Below are 12,882 nucleotides of genomic sequence, written 5' to 3'. Positions count from 1 at the left end.
GAAATGGAAAAGCTTTACAAAAGATCATGTGCTAAACAGGCAGTGATAAACACTTGCAAAACAAAATCTATTCCTTAAAAGTTATAACCTTACGCTAGGTCACAAGCCACCCCAGATGAAACGTATATGGCCCAAAAAACAAAATCGGATAGAGGAACAATTCATCGAACTGCTCCTAGATATGATGTTGCTCTTACACGGAAACAACTGCTTAGTGCTCAGCCACATCCAGCTGGCTCAAAGCAATTTGGGTCATGTAGGCTACAACTCTATAATGAGCACCCATAGTGCTCACCTCGGTGGGACTGGCACCCATAAAATGATAAAGTGTCTAAATGGCCTCGGTGTCCCCCCTTCTTATCTAGGGATGGCAAAAATCCCCACACCCAATGGGGAACCCGAAACCTGCACCCGTTTTGACTGGAGAATCCCCAGGTTGACCGGGGATGGGACGGGGATGGGGAATACCCGAATAAAAAAAGTGGGGATGGGGATACCCTTAATCCCCGACCCTGGACCGTCCCCAACATATATTAATATATAAAAATAATATAGAACATATATTTATAGTATAGTTTATAATACATAAACTTTGAGCTAAGTAACCTAACTCATTAGTAATTACTTGGTTGAAATTATACTTTTGGCTTTTTCTTTTATCTAATTTAAACTCGTGTATATACATATTTTTCTCTTTGGTTGATCTATTTTACCTTAAATATCAATCTGATAATTTTTTTACTTGATTTTTGATGTATGTATTTAAATTTGGTAGAAAATTTATTTATATTTTTTCTGCAATTTATGGGTACTTATATATTTTATAAAATCTTTAAACTTATGCTGGTAAAATTGAAATATAGAGTTTTTTCTTACGTAAAAGTTTGCATGTTAAAAGAGAAAAAAAAATCCCTGTTTCCCCATTGGGGGGGTTTATTTATATTCCCCAATGGGGATGGGGATGGGGATTGGAATGAGGATTCAGGGATGGGGATGGGGATTGGGGTCTCCTGTGTTCCCCGCCCCCGTTGCCATCTCTATTCTTATCCTCCTCGAGTCTTTCAAATCGCTGCTCTAGTGAGGTAGAGCCTGAACCTCTGATGAGACTCTACAGGGATTCGAATCTATTCAATAGATGGTCACCCTGAGTCATAAGGTGGGGGTATCAGATCATTCTTAGGGTCGTCCCTAAGTGGTGCCTATGGTGGAGCCTATGAAGACTCGCTAACCTCGAATCATAGAGGAAGGTCAGTAATCCTCCATTTGCGGAGTATATGGGGAGCGAATTTGGATCATAGGGCATAATCCGTTTCCCCAACTGACCACAAGTGGGTCGGGAAACATGTGCAGTATGATCCAAATGGTATATAGGAGGAATGCTCGTCGTCGAGGTCCTCATCAAATAGGGACCCCTGCCATCATCGCAATAAGGGTGATAGTGTGGCCTGGGAGGAGAGGATTTTGAAGTAGGAGGGGTAGGCTCCTCGTCAAAAAGGTCCTCCTCGTCCTCAATGGGGTCATCGTCATCTATCTCCTGGACATCCTGAAGTATGCCCTCATATTCAGACTTTGCAACCTCCTCTATATCATCATCCTCCTCATCTTCTGGTGGATCCTCTTCCTAAGAGAGGTCTGCAGGGGCAACTGGAGTGTCTTGGAAAAAATATGGATCCACAACTAGCTGTATCGCGACCTCATGAAGCTCATTTGGGTCCGCAATATCCATCCAAGCTAGATGGTTGTCAGATAAATCCACCATCTACATAAAAGAGTTTTAAGTGGGTTAGTAAGTTTTTAAATGTATATTTTTTTAAAACTATATAATTGTTTTTAAGGTTGACATAAAGGTTCTAAGGTACTAGGTATTTGCAATGAATCTTGACAACATTCTCAATCTCTAAAACTTTCAACAGTTGTAGTCTATCAAACTCATTGCTTAAGTTGGTGTGCATCGGCCCGGCCATAAATAACATAGGCACGAATTCCAGTTTTATTTGTGGTATGGCTTATGTATGTTACTAACCTTAGTTAAGGCATTTGACCTAAAGGGTTAAATGGGTAGTTTTAGTTGAAGGATTTTTTAGAATTTTATTAAGTGTTCTCATCGCAGGACAAAGTATATATAAATAACTATTATATATTAGCGTTGTGAGGTTTTTGGTATTATTAAATTTTGTTTTTTACTCGAAGACTACTGCATATAGATAAGGGCCAGACAGGAAACACCGGAAGGCATGACCATTTTGGCAATTAAGTCGTTCTGTAATCCAGCAACCCATGCATCCCTTGAAACCAAATTCCCCATACCGTAAGTATCCAAGAAGTAGAGTAATTAATAATAATACACATATTAGGAGCTTGTTTCCATATATGTATTCCTCTTTCGAGGATATGAGTTCTCTATAGCCAATTTAGCTCTGATACCAATCTGTCACACCCCCGGCCGAGGCGGCGGAACATGTCGAGCTGTGCGACTAAGTTCATGGATCATAGGTAAACTAAATATATAGCACAAGTATAACAATAAAAAAGCATCTATATTCCATCTTTAAGTTTGAATACAGGGTTCCTACAGATAATAATAATACATAAATTGCCTTAACAGGTAGGCAGACATAACAAAAACTAGTAAACTAGATTGCCTTAAATCCATGATTATTCGTCTTTTGAATGCTTGAATTACTGATTCCTTGAGAATACATGTAGTTTTGAGGGTCAACGCAAGGTTGGTAAGAGTTACAGGTTTTCTTCTAGTAGCAATGATACTTCTAAAAAGTCTAAAAAAAATATTTTCTTTGTAAGTGTAATCATACATAAAGCAATGCTTGTAAAGAGTCTTTGTATAATTTTTGAAAAGAAAAAATGTATCTTTGCATAAGTAAATCCATACTTAAAATAGTTTTGAAAGCAACCAAGCCTCTGGTTTGTAGTAAGAGGGAGAGAGATTTCAGTTAGTGTTTATAGTGGGTCCTATAACTGAGCTATATGATTGAGTGTACCCCCTACAACACTTCATTGTACATCGTAGTAACGATAGTAGATACTTATCACCCGCTTCAACTGATCGGTCGAGGTTGTAGCTAGCCACAGTTGGGATGTCAATCCTGTATAGATCTATACATACGTATCTCGCTCTGAAGATTAACTGTTATAGTAATGTGGGTATGCTAAGTGTTTAGACTTAGCTAATGAATACAGTCTCATTAAAAAGACCTTAACGAATGTATGTTAGCAACTCTTAGCCCTAACTTATAAGTGGATAAGTTACTAGGCATGATGAATTGTATAGAGTTTATAAAAGCCGAGCATAACTGATATGCATGCATAGTATAAGGTAGTCTCTTTTATAACAAAGAATGTTTCAAGAAATGTTCATGTATAACTTTGTACATATACATGTATAGCTTAAACCCTTATGAATACTACAAAGTTTTAGGACACACAATGCCACATAAAATCATAGAGTTTTGTAGTAAATTGGCATATGTTATTTTATTAGTTGCATCATTTTAAGAAAATAACATATGAAAATATTGAGATTTAGAACTAGTTTATGTGTTTATAACATATAAATGCCAAACCACTATTTTATAAACTAGTTATAGTTTGTAGATAAAAGAATAATGTTTTATGTGTATTTTTGCATAAACTAGCACAAGTAAGCATATATATTCTCCCCCAAAACATATAAAAATATAAAAGAGGGGTCGTAACACTCACCTTAATGTGTGATTTGTTGGTTAATTTTGAGAAACTTGACGTGAGAACCACAAACTTGACACTTTCAAATCGAGCCGTCGAGATGAATTTAGTTACCTAATTAACCAAAAAGAAGTTTTGGTATAAATTAATAAGTGTGGGTCATTTTTGTGACTTAACTAAACTATAAGGTTGATTTACTAAATGAATTAAATGGAATGAGACTAAATTTGCTAACCATTTCCAAATGAGGGACTGTTTTCAACGTTTGGAATGAAAGTTTGAACGGTTATGACTCGTTTATTAAAAATAAACCCAAGGAGGGACTGAAATGGGTTTTTTAAATCAAAGTTTGTGGTTTTTTGGACTTGTTTTGTAACAGATTCTCAAGGGAGGGGGTTAGGAATTAATTTAGAAATGGAGTGTGGGAGGGTTAGGACTTATTTGCAAAGAAATTTCAGGGGAGGATGGGTTTTGAATGTTTTAAAATGGAGTTTGGGGATCACCTCCTGTGATCGAGGTGTGCATGCGAACCACAAAAAAAAAAAAAAAAAAAAAAAAAAAAAAAAAAAAAAAACACGTCTTTAGTTTGGTAATTGCGATCGACCAAAGAGTGGGCCGTTTGGTTGATTTTGAGGACCCTATGCGAAAAATAAATAATGACCTCTAAATATGAATTTTTTATGTTTTAGTAAAAAAAAATTATATTATGATAAGTCAATTATTGTTATAAAAATTATCAAAACAAATGAGCATAACTTAACCAGGCGTGAATTTAATTTCTAAATAGTCGAAGAAGAGATCGGACAACACTCAGAGCGACATGCACTAATTGACGACAAAGAAAGCTATTGAGTTTAATCATATTGGTGAACTCCAATGACAATATCCTAATATAGAGACAAAACACGAGTGCTAGACTTAAAGATGCCAACGAAAATTGAAAGACATAATCATATAAACAATTTTATTCTCAAATGTCATAAAATATAATAAATTTAAAAGACAATGTGTTGTCATTATGACTTTATTCTTTTTTATTTTCCTTATATGTTTTTTTTAAACAACATATAATTTAAATATCTCTTATGCCTAAGATTGAACTCATAACATCCTAGTTAGTTGTTAGATTAGAAACCTTCTTGTTAACACCAATGGTCTAGTGTAGTGGTAGAATAATTCCTTATATGTGTGAGATCTAAGCAAGTCTTTGCATATTAAATAAAGGAGTAGCTTTAATTGTTTTCATTCAATATGGGCCGTTGTAATCCATTAACATAGGTTAAAAAAGAAGCAAATTGATGGTCAAAAAATAAAGACAAAACTGCAAAAATGATCCTGTTGTATGCATTTTTTGGGGGTTTTAGTTCAAACCACGATTTTTTTGGCTCCGTGGTCCTTTTGCACTAGTTTGTATGTGAAAATAGTCCCTCCGAAAATTGAAATGATTATAATACCTTTAGAGTATTTATTTTTCAATTTTCTTACATTTTTTAATTTAATATTAATTTATTTATTTTAATAATTAAAAAATAAAAAACCATTCTCTCTCTCTCTCTCTCTCTCTCTCTCTCTCTCTCTCTCTCTCTAAATCAAGATGGTATCATCTTCTTCAACACCACTTCTTCAAAACCAAACTTATATTAGCTCCTCACCGGTCACTGTCCCTCCTTCCAGCCACCACAAATCATCGACCAAAACCCGATCGGAAATCAAAATAACTCCACCTCTTCCTGTTTCGTTGCCTCCAATAGAAAATCCACCGAACCTCATTCCACCACACTAAACCTGCACTCTACTATCAGTTCGTCGTTGGATCTATCCCCTGCCGACAGATCGCCTCTTCACCCTTTCCTCTCGCCAAAAAATGCTCCCACCTCCACACTTTACTCGGCCTATTTCTACTATATACCATTGCAAAACCCTGATACCTTTTACACATCATGTTTCTCTATTCTCTATGCACCACCGACGACGATGTCTTGCTACAGAAGATCAATATCCCCTGTCGTCGGAGCTCTCAGGAATGAGGAACCAGTTGGGGGGATTTAACCCAAATGTTTCAGGTAAATCAAATGTCCCAGATACGGGAAGGAGGTAACTCGTTTACTCCACCACCCATCCAGATGCAGAATTGATCTTTTTTGTAGGATTTGGTTTTGATCTCTGGTTAAATTCTAATGTAAGTTTTTCATGTATGTATTTGAGTTGTGTATCTATAAGGATGATTTTTTGATCCACCGAAAAACAAGTTACTGTGATGATGTCGGATTGGTGGTGGTCAAATTTCATGGTGACGAAGGCTATGGTGGTGTTGGTATGCGATGGTGAGATTGAAGTGTGTATGTGTTTTAATTTTAGAGATTGCAGGTATTTCTAAGGAAAAAGACAACGAGAGAGCGGGGGGGGGGGGGGGGGGGGGGGGAGGAGGGATGGGTCCTCTATTATTTTTTTAATTGTTAAAATAGATAAATTAATATTAAATTTTAAAAAAATGAAAGAAAAATGAAAAATAAATACCCCAAGGGTATTATAGTCATTTTAATTTTCGAAGGTACTATTTTCACATACAAACTAGTCCAAAAGGACCATGAAGCCAAAAAAGTCGTGGCTTGAACTAAAACTCCAAAAAAATGCATACCACAAGGACCATTTTTGCAATTTTGTCAAAAAAAAAAAAAGGAAAGTGATTAATTAAAATAATAAAAAAATAAATAAAATGATTCAACAGTAGGTTGGAACTCTAGAAAAACTATAAGACTACAAATAGCAACAACAGGGATTCGAACGTTGGTCGCATTTAAAGGAAGATAAAAAAAGCCGCCTCACTTTGTCGGTGGACGAGAAAGAGTTTTTACAATAATTTTCGTAAATCTTATATATATATATATATATATATATATATATATATATATATATATATATATATATATATATATATGTGTGTGTGTGTGTGTGTGTGTGTGTGTGTGTTAAAGGAATAAATTGGGTAAATTTCTGGCCCTTGTTTTCTCGGGGCTCTGTGTGGTCGTACACCCGACACTCCCTTAGGGTCGGGCCTGGCGAAACACAAAACAAAAAACAATAAGAAAAATCAGTGGAGACTCACGAAGTAGCAGCAACAGGAATCACAGCAATGGAGACAACAAGAATCACGAAGTAGCAGCAACAAGAATCACAGTAATGGCGGCGATAGGGGGTTTGACGGCGGCATGAGGCTGCTCGATAGCCTATCGGTTGCTCCTTTTTTGCTTCTGTCGGCAGTAGTTGTCAGAGGGGAGGAGGGAAGAGGTGAGGCAGCAGGTTGGAGGGCCTGTAGGGGTGTGTTTGGTAAAAAAATAGGCGGAGAAGGGTGGTGGCAATGGTTGTTTTAGGGTCGTGATGTTGGTGGTCCTTGGTGGTGTAAGGAGAGAGAGAGAGAGAGAGAGAGAGAGAGAGAGAGAGAGAGATTAAGGGAGAGTGAGAGAGAGAGATAATTGTTGTTAATGAGTTGTGAAGACTTTGATGAATCAACACCTTCTATTTATAGTGTAGGAGGCTCTTACATGACCATGCTCCATCACTCCATGCGTGTACCTTGATGGAGAAGTGTGTAAACAAGGAAACAGAAGAAGGGAAGAGGTAAGGTGGTGTAGAGGTAGGGCTTAGTTACATGGGCATGAGCATCAAAAAGAAATAACAATTTTTTTTGTCTAGCAAACTCATGCGGGCCCCATAATGATGTCACGATCTCATTCATTGCCCAAAACAATCCTAGTTTGATGTATCGATATCCTGACATTGAATAATTTTTCCAAAAGTGTAGTTTGATAGAGCCGAGTTCAAGGATTACAAGAACCCGAACAAATTAATTTTTCGAGTTATAGAACTCCAAGAAATCGCGTTTAAAGTTTCACGTCTAAATGGCCTGAAACACTCAATTTTTTGACTTTTGCAAATATGTTCGCAAAAAATATTTCGAATATGAAATTAAATATTAGACCATAGCATGAGTCCAAAAATGCTCTCGGAATTTATATCAGTGGTGTGCAAGTGCCTCAACGGCTCAATTCAGTTTTTTAGCAGTGTAAAGAAAATCAATGTCTTACTGGTTTGTTTTCTTATAACTGTCATATCTTTTGCATACAAACTCCGTTTTTGACGTTCTTTATATTTTTTGAAATAGTGGAACATGTACTATGAGATAACAATATTTTCTTCACTCACAACTGCTAAATACGGATTTTTAGTTTTTCGGACGCATTAACTAGGGTTGTCGTTTGAACTATTTGATTTGTTTTCCAGTTTACGCATTTGGAAGTAAGATATCATCTGGTATCTTATAATAGTTGAAATGAACTCATTTATTATACAAAAGATGCACTAAAACACAACGAGTCGAATTACAAAAAGATTTATTGTGAATTGACCGTCCCCAGTCTTTGACCTAAATTTTGGGATGTCACAACGTTGTTGGTGCCTTCCAATCCCTAATCACTTCGATCTGCGAGGGATAAACATGAATCACTTTGCTACTGACCACATGGTCGAGGAAATGCACTTCGTTAATCCAAAACTCACATTTATAGAACTTTGCATAAAGTATCTCCTTCCTTAACAGTTCCAAAATTAATTGCAAGTGTTAGCCAATGTTCTTCCTTAGTTCGTGATTACATGTTCACTGATTTGCTGAGAATACAATTAGTTTTGAAAAAGTGTCCACAATTACGTTGGTGAGGTCATAAGATTTTTGTATGAGAAAAATCTGTAACTTTTCCTTTTAAAACGATAGAGTGCGCTTGCAGAAAATCGAATATTTTCTTTAAAAAGGAGTTGTAAGTCTTAAACCCTAAGACCCAAAATGTAAGTAATGTTGTACTGGAAAATAGTATCATGTAGTTTTATTATTATAAAAAACAATTCGATAAGTGTGTTAGCCCCATAAACCAAATGTATTGTTATTACCCCATGTGAGTTATTACAACCAGGCTAAGACTAGTTAGCCTGCGGTGACATTCTTCAGGCGTCAGAATGTTAGACAATTGACATCGCAGCCTGCCGGTCTAGCTATAGCTAACATCTTAGGTGCGAGATTCTCAAGCTCGTATATATCTATACACAAGAGTTACGCTCTCTTACCAAGACTATGGTTATAATTCAGGACTTTAGTATGTACTTACGTAGGTACGGTGAAGACTATGTCTCACAAAATTGTATTAACAGGTTGACGTATAGTGTATTGAAAACCCTTTTACATGTGGTAATATTACCTTTCCGTAGTAGTTACTTAGTGTAAAATAATTATACCTACAAATAATTATATGTTCGTCCGAAATGATAAAGTAGTTTTAATGACCTATAAACTATACCAATTATAGTTTATTATAAATGTTTTGTTACGTCTATATATATATATATATATATATATATATATATATATATATATATATATATATATATATATATATATATATATATATATATATATATATATATATATATATATATATAAAACCAAATATATAAATACATATAAGTTAACTTGTCTAGATGTTTTAAACGATTAAATCATATAATTTACATCTAACACAAGTATGAGAACATTTAGTACGATAAAGTCAGTTTTCTAGTTTTTGACCTCTTTTTAACGACATTTACCCGTGACTAGTAAAACATAACTTTGTAAAACTTAATTTTATCTTTTTGGAATACCTAAATCAAGTCAACTTTATATTTTTAAAACAACATATTTTTGTTCAAAATGTAACGTCCGTTGATCCGGGCTAGTCAATTTAGAGATAATAGGGGTCGAAAACGACATTTTGAAAAAAAGATTATTTGGAATAAATAATATTAACCAAGTTGTAGAATATGTCTCAAGGTTTCCGTACATATAAAGAACGCCGAAATCCGAGTTATAACGAATAAGTTATGACCTGTCGAAGTTTTACGGGAAAACCGACACAGCACCGGGAAGTGTAAATAGTGAATTTACGATAGAGAGAGTTTTAGCCTTAGAAATCTAAACAAAAGTCATAGAATACATTAAACCGAGAGCGCCCATCAAAAGAACGCCCAAATCTGACTTCATATGAAGAAGTTATGATTTTTCAAAGTTTCGGCTTAGCAGTGTACAACCCGAAATTCCAATATTAGATCGAGCAGTTTTTAGCCGACACAACCTAAACAAAAATCAAAGATCTCTTTATTTGTAGCGTAACGATAAAAATACAGATGAAAACGGACGTCGGATGAAGAAGTTATGAATTTTTAATGGACCAATCGTGTCCCGGTCTGTTAAATAATATAACTTTTAAAATAAAGTCAAAATTAGCTGACGGAGTCTAAACGAAACTTGTAGAGTACGTTCTCGCCTTCGCGTGAATATAAAGAACGTCAAAAACGGAGCTCGTAGAAAGATACGAATTTTTAAAGTTTAGACTCGAATTTGCGAAACTTGTTGCTCGATTGATGACGTCGCATGATCTGGACCGTCGCTTGCTGATCACGCCTCGCTTTGGATGGATGACACGTAGCCCTTGCATACGCCCTGCGTCCGAACTCAGTACGCCCCGCATACCCTCGCTCTTACCCATCTGACGTAGGAAGACAGCTGGATCTGAACTGGTGGCCTTATCCGATGAGTACGTCCAGCGTAATCCGAGGTCCTCCGGCCTATAAATAGGGTGCGAGCCTTTCCGAGTTTTTCACACCAAAATTCATTCTCTCTCTAATATCTTTCTCTCTCTAGAGTTCCAAACCCCCCCCCCCCCTTAAACCCTAGGTAAACCCCCTAGCACCTGAGGGAAGCCCCGAGGCTCTCGGAGTCCCGAGAAAAAGGGTCTTTTGGTTTTGAAACGCTGCTCCAAGCAAAGCCCGGTTTTCTTTAAAATCCACTGTAAGTGAGCTACGCTTATGCAAATTTTAATATAGCTTTCAAATAATTATAGTAATGCTATTAGGTCCTTAAAATAATTATTTGGACTATTATTATGAGTTATATTGAGTGTTATTTAACGCTTATATAATAGTAATAATATTCAGACTATTAATTTGTCGCGGTTATCGTTAGACTAAACCCTAGTGGTATTGATACTAGGTTTTATCGAAGGAAAATTGTTTTGAGAGTATCGAAGCGTTGTCCGAGTGCTGAGTCACCACCTTTCAGGTGAGTGCATAGTTACTTTCAGCTTACACATAGATATGAAGTGTTTAATATAAATTACGTGCTATGTGTGCATATTATCTGAATACTTGATGTCTATGCTAGATGAACGATTTTATACACGTTTTAAACGATTTAAACTGTATATGTATTTTATATCTACAAAAATGTTGGGATAAAACATGGGTAGATATAATAGATGGAATATGAGTTGGACGATGAGTTTAGAGGTGTTATAGACCACGAGGTGAGGGTGAGAGGTGAACGATGTGAGAAGCCTTTTCCCAAACGATGGCCCCGTCATTCAATAGGGTATGGATGACAACCTCAGACTATTCTAGACAGTCCAGTGGAACACTAGCAAGCTCGCAACCTGTAGGTGTTGTGAATGATGTGTTCACCGGTATACTCTAAAAAAACCCTTGACATGTGCTGCGAGTGGATACTGTCGATAAACGAAATAGCCCTGGCAGCTATGGATATAGTGCCCGTTGAGCAAACCATGGTAGCTATGGATTTAGTGCCCGTTGAGTAAACCCTAGCAATGATGGATTTCGTGCCGATTCCTTAGGATGATCCTTAGGAATGAATGAACGAGGAGTAGTTGATTCTTAGGGTAGACCCTTAAGAGTAAAGAACATAATGGGGATGGGTAATTGGGTTAACTGTTTGACGATTAAACATAATAATTATATTATTGTGAGTTGAAACCCCTATGTACTCACCAGGTTTCCCACCCTAACCCACTCAGTTTATTTATATCACAGACGTCGATATGAAGTCACATTACACTGAGAGATTAAGGAAATATAAATCACTAGTGATAATGAATGTAAGTTCTGTTTATGCTTATGTTTCTGTATTGACAATGACATCCCAAATGTTTTAAAAGGAATAAAAATACGTTTCTTCGGAAATACTTTGATAACGTATTTATCATGTTTTACTGGGAACAAATTCCGGAAACCTTTTTATTAAAAGAGATACTCTGATTTTTATAAATCATAAACAAAATCGGTCTTTTCTAGCCGTGAAAATGGCGATGTCACAGTTGGTATCAGAGCATTAGTTTAAGTGAACTAGGAATTTGCAGGATTTCTAGACTTAAACTTAGAATGCTAAGCGATGATTGTGAGGTGTGAGCACTAGCTTATTTTAGGAATTGTGCCTAAAATGCTTTTATGTGCTAAATGCTTTATGGCTGACATGCTATTATTTGTTCGGATCTATGGTCTGTTGCCGACCGGATCTAGAAACCTTATGTGTTTAGGATTCTAAACGTACGAGTACGATATTAGAACTGGCATATAAACATTTCGGAGTGATAAGGATGATTTGAACGTCAATCCTAAATAAAGATCTAAATTCACCTTATTCGGTGTATAGATCAAAATGACAAGAACCCGCAGTGGAGCTGGGAATGCGAATGGGAATAGGAATCAACCCCCAGTGATTCAACAAATACCTATTGTAGAAGTTACACCCGAGCCAATCACCATGGCTGGAGTACAAGCCATGATTTGGGCTATGCTAGCTGAACAAAGGGAAGAACCTACCATACATGTTGAGCCGACCGAGCCAATTCCCGAGCAATCCGAGGAAGGGAACTACAGCCGCCAAGTGAGTCAAGTAGGGACTCAAGGTGAACGAAGGGATGGCCCGGAAAGGAGAAACGACAAGGATGGGCGAATGTACAAGAATTTCTTGGGTGCGAAACCACCAAGTCTCTTAGGAAGCCCAAAGCCTGTTGAGATTATGGATTGGATCTCCGAGATAGAGATGGTGTTTGAGAGTTGCGACTGCAGGGAGAAGCAGAAAACTGTCTTCACTGTGAGACAACTGAAAACTGGAGTCTTGAGCTGGTGGAAGCTATTGGTGGATACAATGCCTCGAGGAGAAGCTCTGAAAATGTCATGGGATGAGTTCTTGGAACAACTGAAGGTGCAGTACTGTTCAGAGATAGACCTGATTGATCTAAACAATGAGTTCCAAAACCTGAAGAAGAGAAGTTCGCAAATGGACTGCCAGCCGACTATGGC

The sequence above is a fragment of the Lactuca serriola genome, chromosome 6 (assembly GCF_051521515.1).
Source record: "Lactuca serriola cultivar US96UC23 chromosome 6, Lser_US96UC23_V15, whole genome shotgun sequence".
Classification (NCBI taxonomy): Eukaryota; Viridiplantae; Streptophyta; class Magnoliopsida; order Asterales; family Asteraceae; genus Lactuca; species Lactuca serriola.
Note: the sequence above shows the minus strand (reverse complement) of the source record.